The sequence below is a fragment of the Pristiophorus japonicus genome, unplaced genomic scaffold, assembly GCF_044704955.1.
Source record: "Pristiophorus japonicus isolate sPriJap1 unplaced genomic scaffold, sPriJap1.hap1 HAP1_SCAFFOLD_33, whole genome shotgun sequence".
NCBI classification, from domain to species: Eukaryota; Metazoa; Chordata; class Chondrichthyes; family Pristiophoridae; genus Pristiophorus; species Pristiophorus japonicus.
The window spans coordinates 6,456,030-6,463,646 of record NW_027253106.1 but is presented as its reverse complement, the minus strand read 5'-3'; positions in this window follow the sequence as shown (position 1 = coordinate 6,463,646).

The following is a 7,617-nucleotide window of genomic DNA, read 5'->3' as shown; positions in this document are numbered from 1 at the left end:
AGTATTTATTGTACTCTCCAGATAAGTATTTATTACCCTCTCCAGATCAATTTATATGGTACTCTCCATGTCAGTATTTATTGTACACTCCAGGGCAGTATTTAATGTACTGTCCAGGTCAGTATTTATTGCCCTATCCAAGTGAGTATTTATTGTACTCTCCAGGTCAGTATTTATTGTACTCTGCAGGTTAGTATTTATTGCCCTCTCCAGGTTAGTATTTATTTTACTCCAAGGTCAGTATTTTTTGTACTCTCCAGGTCAGTATTTATTACCCTCTCCAGGTCAATATTTATTGTACTCTCCAGGTCAGTATTTATAGTACTCTCCAGATCAGTATTTATTGTGCTCTCCAGGTCAGTATTTATTGTACTCTCCAATTCAGTATTTATTGCCCTCTCCAGGTCAGTATTTATTGTACTCTCCAGGTCAGTATTTATTGTCGTCTCCAGGTCAGTATTTATTGCCTTCTCATGGTCAGTATTTATTGTATTCTCCAGGTCAGTATTTATTTTACTCTCCAGGTCAGTATTTAATGTACTCCCCAGGTCAATATTTATTGTACTCTCCAGGTCAGTATTTATTGTACTCTCCAGGTCAGTATTTATTGTACTCTCCAGGTCAGTATTTATTACGCTCTCCAGGTCAGTATTTATTGTACTCTCCAGCTCAGTATTTATTGTACTCTCCAGGTCAGTATTTATTGTACTCTCCATGTCAGTATTTATTGTACTCTCCAGGGCAGTATTTAATGTACAGTCCATGTCAGTATTTATTGCCCTATCCAAGTCAGTATTTATTGTACTCTCCAGGTCAGTATTTATTGTACTCTGCAGGTTAGTATGTATTGCCCTCTCCAGGTTAGTATTTATTTTACTCCAAGGTCAGTATTGTTTGTACTCTCCAGGTCAGTATTTATTACCCTCTCCAGGTCAGTATTTATTGTACTCTCCAGGTCAGTATTTATAGTACTCTCCAGATCAGTATGTATTGTACTCTCCAGGTCAATATTTATTGTACTCTCCAATTCAGTATTTATTGCCCTCTCCAATTCAGTATTTATTGCCGTCTCCAGGTCAGTAATTATTGTACTCTCCAGGTCAGTATTTATTGTCGTCTCCAGGTCAGTATTTATTGCCTTCTCATGGTCAGTATTTATTGTATTCTCCAGGTCAGTATTTATTTTACTCTCCAGGTCAGTATTTAATGTACTCCCCAGGTCAATATTTATTGTACTCTCCAGGTCAGTATTTATTGTACTCTCCAAGTCATTATTTATTGTACTCTTCAGGTCAGTATTTATTGCCCTCTCCTGGTCAGTATTTATTGTAATCTCCAGGTCAGTGTTTATTTTAATCTCCAGGTCAGTATTTATTTTACTTCCAGGTCAGTATTTATTGTGCTCTCCAGGTCAGTATTTATTGTACACTCTAGGTCAGTATTTATTGCCCACTCCAGATCAGTTTTTATTGTACTCTCCAGGTCAGTATTTATTGTACTCTCCAGGTCAGTATTTATTGTACTCTCCCGGTCAGTATTTATTGTACTCTCCAGGTCAGTACTTATTGGACTCTCCAGGTCAGTATTTATAGTACTCTCCAGGTCAGTATTTATTACCCTCTCCAGGTCAATTTTTATGGTACTCTCCAGTTCAGTATTTGTTGTTCTCTCCAGGTCAGTGTTTATTGTACTCTCCAGGTCAGTATTTATTGTACTCTCCAAATCAGTATTTATTGTTCTCTGCATGTCAGTATTTATTGTATTCACCAGGTTATTATTTATTCTACTCTCCAGGTCAGTATTTATTGCACTCTCCAGGTCAGTATTTATTGTACTCTCCAGGTCAGTATTTATTACGCTCTCCAGGTCAGTTTTTATTGTACTCTCCAGCTCAGTATTTATTGTACTCTCCAGGTCAGTATTTATTGTACTCTACATGTCAGTATTTATTGTACTCTCCAGGGCAGTATTTAATGTACTCTGCAGGTTAGTATTTATTGCCCTCTCCAGGTTAGTATTTATTTTACTCCAAGGTCAGTATTTTTTGTACTCTCCAGGTCAGTATTTTTTACCCTCTCCAGGTCAGTATTTATGGTTCTCTCCAGGTGAGTATTTATAGTACTCTCCAGATCAGTATTTATTGTACTCTCCAGGTCAGTATTTATTGCCTTCTCATGATCAGTATTTCTTGTATTCTCCAGGTCAGTATTTATTTTACTCTCCAGGTCAGTATTTACTGTACTCGCCAGGTCAATATTTATTGTACTCTCCAGGTCAGTATTTATTGTACTCTCCAAGTCATTATTTATTGTACTCTCCAGGTCAGTATTTATTGTTCTCTCCAAAGCAGTTTTTATTGTACTCTCCAGGTCAGTATTTATTGTACTCTCCAAGTCAGTATTTAATTTTCTCTCCGGATCAGTATTTATTGTACTCTTCAGTTCAGTATTTATTGTGCTCTCCAGGTCAGTATTTATTGCCCTCTCCATGTCAGTATTTATTGTAATCTCCAGGTCAGTATTTATTGTACTTCCAGGTCAGTATGTCTTGTGCTCTCCAGGTCAGTATGTATTGTACTCTCTAGGTCAGTATTTACATCCCACTCCAGATCAGTATTTATTGTACTGTCCAGGTCAGTATTTATTGTACTCTCCAGGTCAGTATTTATTGTACTCTCCTGGTCAGTATTTATTGTACTCTCCAGGTCAGTACTTATTGGACTCTCCAGGTCAGTATTTATTGTACTCTCCAGATGAGTATTTTTTACGCTTTCCAGATCAATTTTTATGGTACTCTCCAGGTCAGTATTTGTTGTTCTCTCCAGGTCAGAGTTTATTGTACTCTCCAGGTTAGTATTTATTGTACTCTCCAGGTCAGTATTTATTGTACTCTCCAAATCAGTATTTATTGTTCTCTGCATGTCAGTATTTATTGTATTCACCAGGTCATTATTTATTCTACTCTACAGGTCAGTATTTATTGCCTTCTCATGGTCAGTATTTTATTGTATTCTCCAGGTCAGTATTTATTTTACTCTCCAGGTCAGTATTTACTGTACTCCCCAGGTCAATATTTATTGTACTCTCGAGGTCAGTATTTATTGTACTCTCCAAGTCATTATTTATTGTACTCTTCAGGTCAGTATTTATTGTACTCTCCAGGTCAGTATTCATTGTACTCTCCAGGTCAGTATTTATTGTTCTCTCCAGATCAGTATTTATTGTACTCTCCAGTTCAGTATTTATTGTGCTCTCCAGGTCAGTATGTATTGCCCTCTCCAGGTCAGTATTTATTGCAATCTAAAGGTCAGTATTTATTGTAATCTCCAGGTCAGTATTTATTGCGCTTCCAGGACAGTATTTATTGTGCTCTCCAGGTCAGTATTTATTGTACTCTTGGTCAGTATTTATTGCCCACTCCAGATCAGTATTTATTATACTCTCCAGGTCAGTATTTATTGTACCCTCCAGGTCAGTATTTATTGTACTCTGCAGGTCAGTATTTATTGTACTCTCCAGGTCAGTACTTATTGATCTCTCCAGGTCAGTATTTATTGTACTCTCCAGGCCAGTATTTATTACCCTCTCCAGGTCAATTTTTATGGTACTCTCCAGGCCAGTATTTATTACCCTCTCCAGGTCAATTCTTATGGTACTCTCCAGGTCAGTATTTGTTGTTCTCTCCAGGTCAGTGTTTATTGTACTCTCCAGGTTAGTATTTATTGTACTCTCCAGGTCAGTATTTATTGTACTCTCCAAATCAGTATTTATTGTTCTCTGCATGTCAGTATTTATTGTATTCACCAGGTCATTATTTATTCTACTCTCCAGGTCAGTATTTATTGTACACTCCAGCTCAGTATTTAATGTACTGTCCAGGTCAGTATTTATTGCCCAATCCAAGTCAGTATTTATTGTACTCTCCAGGTCAGTATTTATTGTACTCTGCAGGTTAGTATTTATTGCCCTCTCCAGGTTATTTATTTTACTCCAAGGTCATTATTTTTTGTACTCTCCAGGTCAGTATTTATTACCCTCTCCAGGTCAGTATTTATTGTACTCTCCAGGTCAGTATTTATAGTACTCTCCAGATCAGTATTTATTGTACTCTCCAAATCAGTATTTATTGTTCTCTGCATGTCAGTATTTATTGTATTCACCAGGTCATTATTTATTCTACTCTACAGGTCAGTATTTATTGCCTTCTCATGGTCAGTATTTTATTGTATTCTCCAGGTCAGTATTTATTTTACTCTCCAGGTCAGTATTTACTGTACTCCCCAGGTCAATATTTATTGTACTCTCGAGGTCAGTATTTATTGTACTCTCCAAGTCATTATTTATTGTACTCTTCAGGTCAGTATTTATTGTACTCTCCAGGTCTGTATTCATTGTACTCTCCAGGTCAGTATTTATTGTTCTCTCCAGATCAGTATTTATTGTACTCTCCAGTTCAGTATTTATTGTGCTCTCCAGGTCAGTATGTATTGCCCTCTCCAGGTCAGTATTTATTGCAATCTAAATGTCAGTATTTATTGTAATCTCCAGGTCATTATTTATTCTACTCTACAGGTCAGTATTTATTGCCTTCTGATGGTCAGTATTTTATTGTATTCTCCAGGTCAGTATTTATTTTACTCTCCAGGTCAGTATTTACTGTACTCCCCAGGTCAATATTTATTGTACTCTCGAGGTCAGTATTTATTGTACTCTCCAAGTCATTATTTATTGTACTCTTCAGGTCAGTATTTATTGTACTCTCCAGGTCAGTATTCATTGTACTCTCCAGGTCAGTATTTATTGTTCTCTCCAGATCAGTATTTATTGTACTCTCCAGTTCAGTATTTATTGTGCTCTCCAGGTCAGTATCTATTGCCCTCTCCAGGTCAGTATTTATTGCAATCTAAAGGTCAGTATTTATTGTAATCTCCAGGTCAGTATTTATTGCACTTCCAGGACAGTATTTATTGTGCTCTCCAGGTCAGTATTTATTGTACTCTAGGTCAGTATTTATTGCCCACTCCAGATCAGTATTTATTATACTCTCCAGGTCAGTATTTATTGTACTCTCCAGGTCAGTATTTATTGTACTCTGCAGGTCAGTATTTATTATACTCTCCAGGTCAGTACTTATTGGACTCTCCAGGTCAGTATTTATTGTACTCTCCAGGTCAGTATTTATTGTACTCTCCAGGTCAGTGTTTATTGTACTCTCCAGGTTAGTATTTATTGTACTCTCCAGGTCAGTATTTATTGTACTCTCCAAATCAGTATTTATTGTTCTCTGCATGTCAGTATTTATTGTATTCACCAGGTCATTATTTATTCTACTCTCCAGGTCAGTATTTATTGTACACTCCAGCTCAGTATTTATTGTACTCTCCAGGTCAGTATTTATTGTACTCTCCATGTCAGTATTTATTGTGCTTTCCAGGGCAGTATTTAATGTACTGTCCAGGTCAGTATTTATTGCCCTATCCAAGTCAGTATTTATTGTACTCTCCAGGTCAGTATTTATTGTACTCTGCAGGTTAGTATTTATTGCCCTCTCCAGGTTATTATTTATTTTACTCCAAGGTCATTATTTTTTGTACTCTCCAGGTCAGTATTTATTACCCTCTCCAGGTCAGTATTTATTGTACTCTCCAGGTCAGTATTTATAGTACTCTCCAGATCAGTATTTATTGTACTCTCCAAATCAGTATTTATTGTTCTCTGCATGTCAGTATTTATTGTATTCACCAGGTCATTATTTATTCTACTCTACAGGTCAGTATTTATTGCCTTCTCATGGTCAGTATTTTATTGTATTCTCCAGGTCAGTATTTATTTTACTCTCCAGGTCAGTATTTACTGTACTCCCCAGGTCAATATTTATTGTACTCTCGAGGTCAGTATTTATTGTACTCTCCAAGTCATTATTTATTGTACTCTTCAGGTCAGTATTTATTGTACTCTCCAGGTCTGTATTCATTGTACTCTCCAGGTCAGTATTTATTGTTCTCTCCAGATCAGTATTTATTGTACTCTCCAGTTCAGTATTTATTGTGCTCTCCAGGTCAGTATGTATTGCCCTCTCCAGGTCAGTATTTATTGCAATCTAAAGGTCAGTATGTATAGTAATCTCCAGGTCATTATTTATTCTACTCTACAGGTCAGTATTTATTGCCTTCTGATGGTCAGTATTTTATTGTATTCTCCAGGTCAGTATTTATTTTACTCTCCAGGTCAGTATTTACTGTACTCCCCAGATCAATATTTATTGTACTCTCGAGGTCAGTATTTATTGTACTCTCCAAGTCATTATTTATTGTACTCTTCAGGTCAGTATTTATTGTACTCTCCAGGTCAGTATTCATTGTACTCTCCAGGTCAGTATTTATTGTTCTCTCCAGATCAGTATTTATTGTACTCTCCAGTTCAGTATTTATTGTGCTCTCCAGGTCAGTATCTATTGCCCTCTCCAGGTCAGTATTTATTGCAATCTAAAGGTCAGTATTTATTGTAATCTCCAGGTCAGTATTTATTGCACTTCCAGGACAGTATTTATTGTGCTCTCCAGGTCAGTATTTATTGTACTCTAGGTCAGTATTTATTGCCCACTCCAGATCAGTATTTATTATACTCTCCAGGTCAGTATTTATTGTACTCTCCAGGTCAGTATTTATTGTACTCTGCAGGTCAGTATTTATTGTACTCTCCAGGTCAGTACTTATTGGACTCTCCAGGTCAGTATTTATTGTACTCTCCAGGTCAGTATTTATTGTACTCTCCAGGTCATTGTTTATTGTACTCTCCAGGTTAGTATTTATTGTACTCTCCAGGTCAGTATTTATTGTACTCTCCAAATCAGTATTTATTGTTCTCTGCATGTCAGTATTTATTGTATTCACCAGGTCATTATTTTTTCTACTCTCCAGGTCAGTATTTATTGTACACTCCAGCTCAGTATTTATTGCACTCTCCAGGTCAGTATTTATTGTACTCTCCATGTCAGTATTTATTCTGTTTTCCAGGGCAGTATTTAATGTACTGTCCAGGTCAGTATTTATTGCCCTATCCAAGTCAGTATTTATTGTACTCTCCAGGTCAGTATTTATTGTACTCTGCAGGTTAGTATTTATTGCCCTCTCCAGGTTATTATTTATTTTACTCCAAGGTCATTATTTTTTGTACTCTCCAGGTCAGTATTTATTGTACTCTCCAGGTCAGTATTTATAGTACTCTCCAGATCAGTATTTATTGTACACTCTAGGTCAGTATTTATTGCCCACTCCAGATCAGTTTTTATTGTACTCTCCAGGTCAGTATTTATTGTACTCTCCAGGTCAGTATTTATTGTACTCTCCAGGTCAGTATTTAATGTACAGTCCATGTCAGTATTTATTGCCCTATCCAAGTCAGTATTTATTGTACTCTCCAGGTCAGTATTTATTGTACTCTGCAGGTTAGTATGTATTGCCCTCTCCAGGTTAGTATTTATTTTACTCCAAGGTCAGTATTGTTTGTACTCTCCAGGTCAGTATTTATTACCCTCTCCAGGTCAGTATTTATTCCCTCTCCAGGTCAGTAATTATTGTACTTTCCAGGTCAGTATTTATTACCCTCTCCAGGTCAA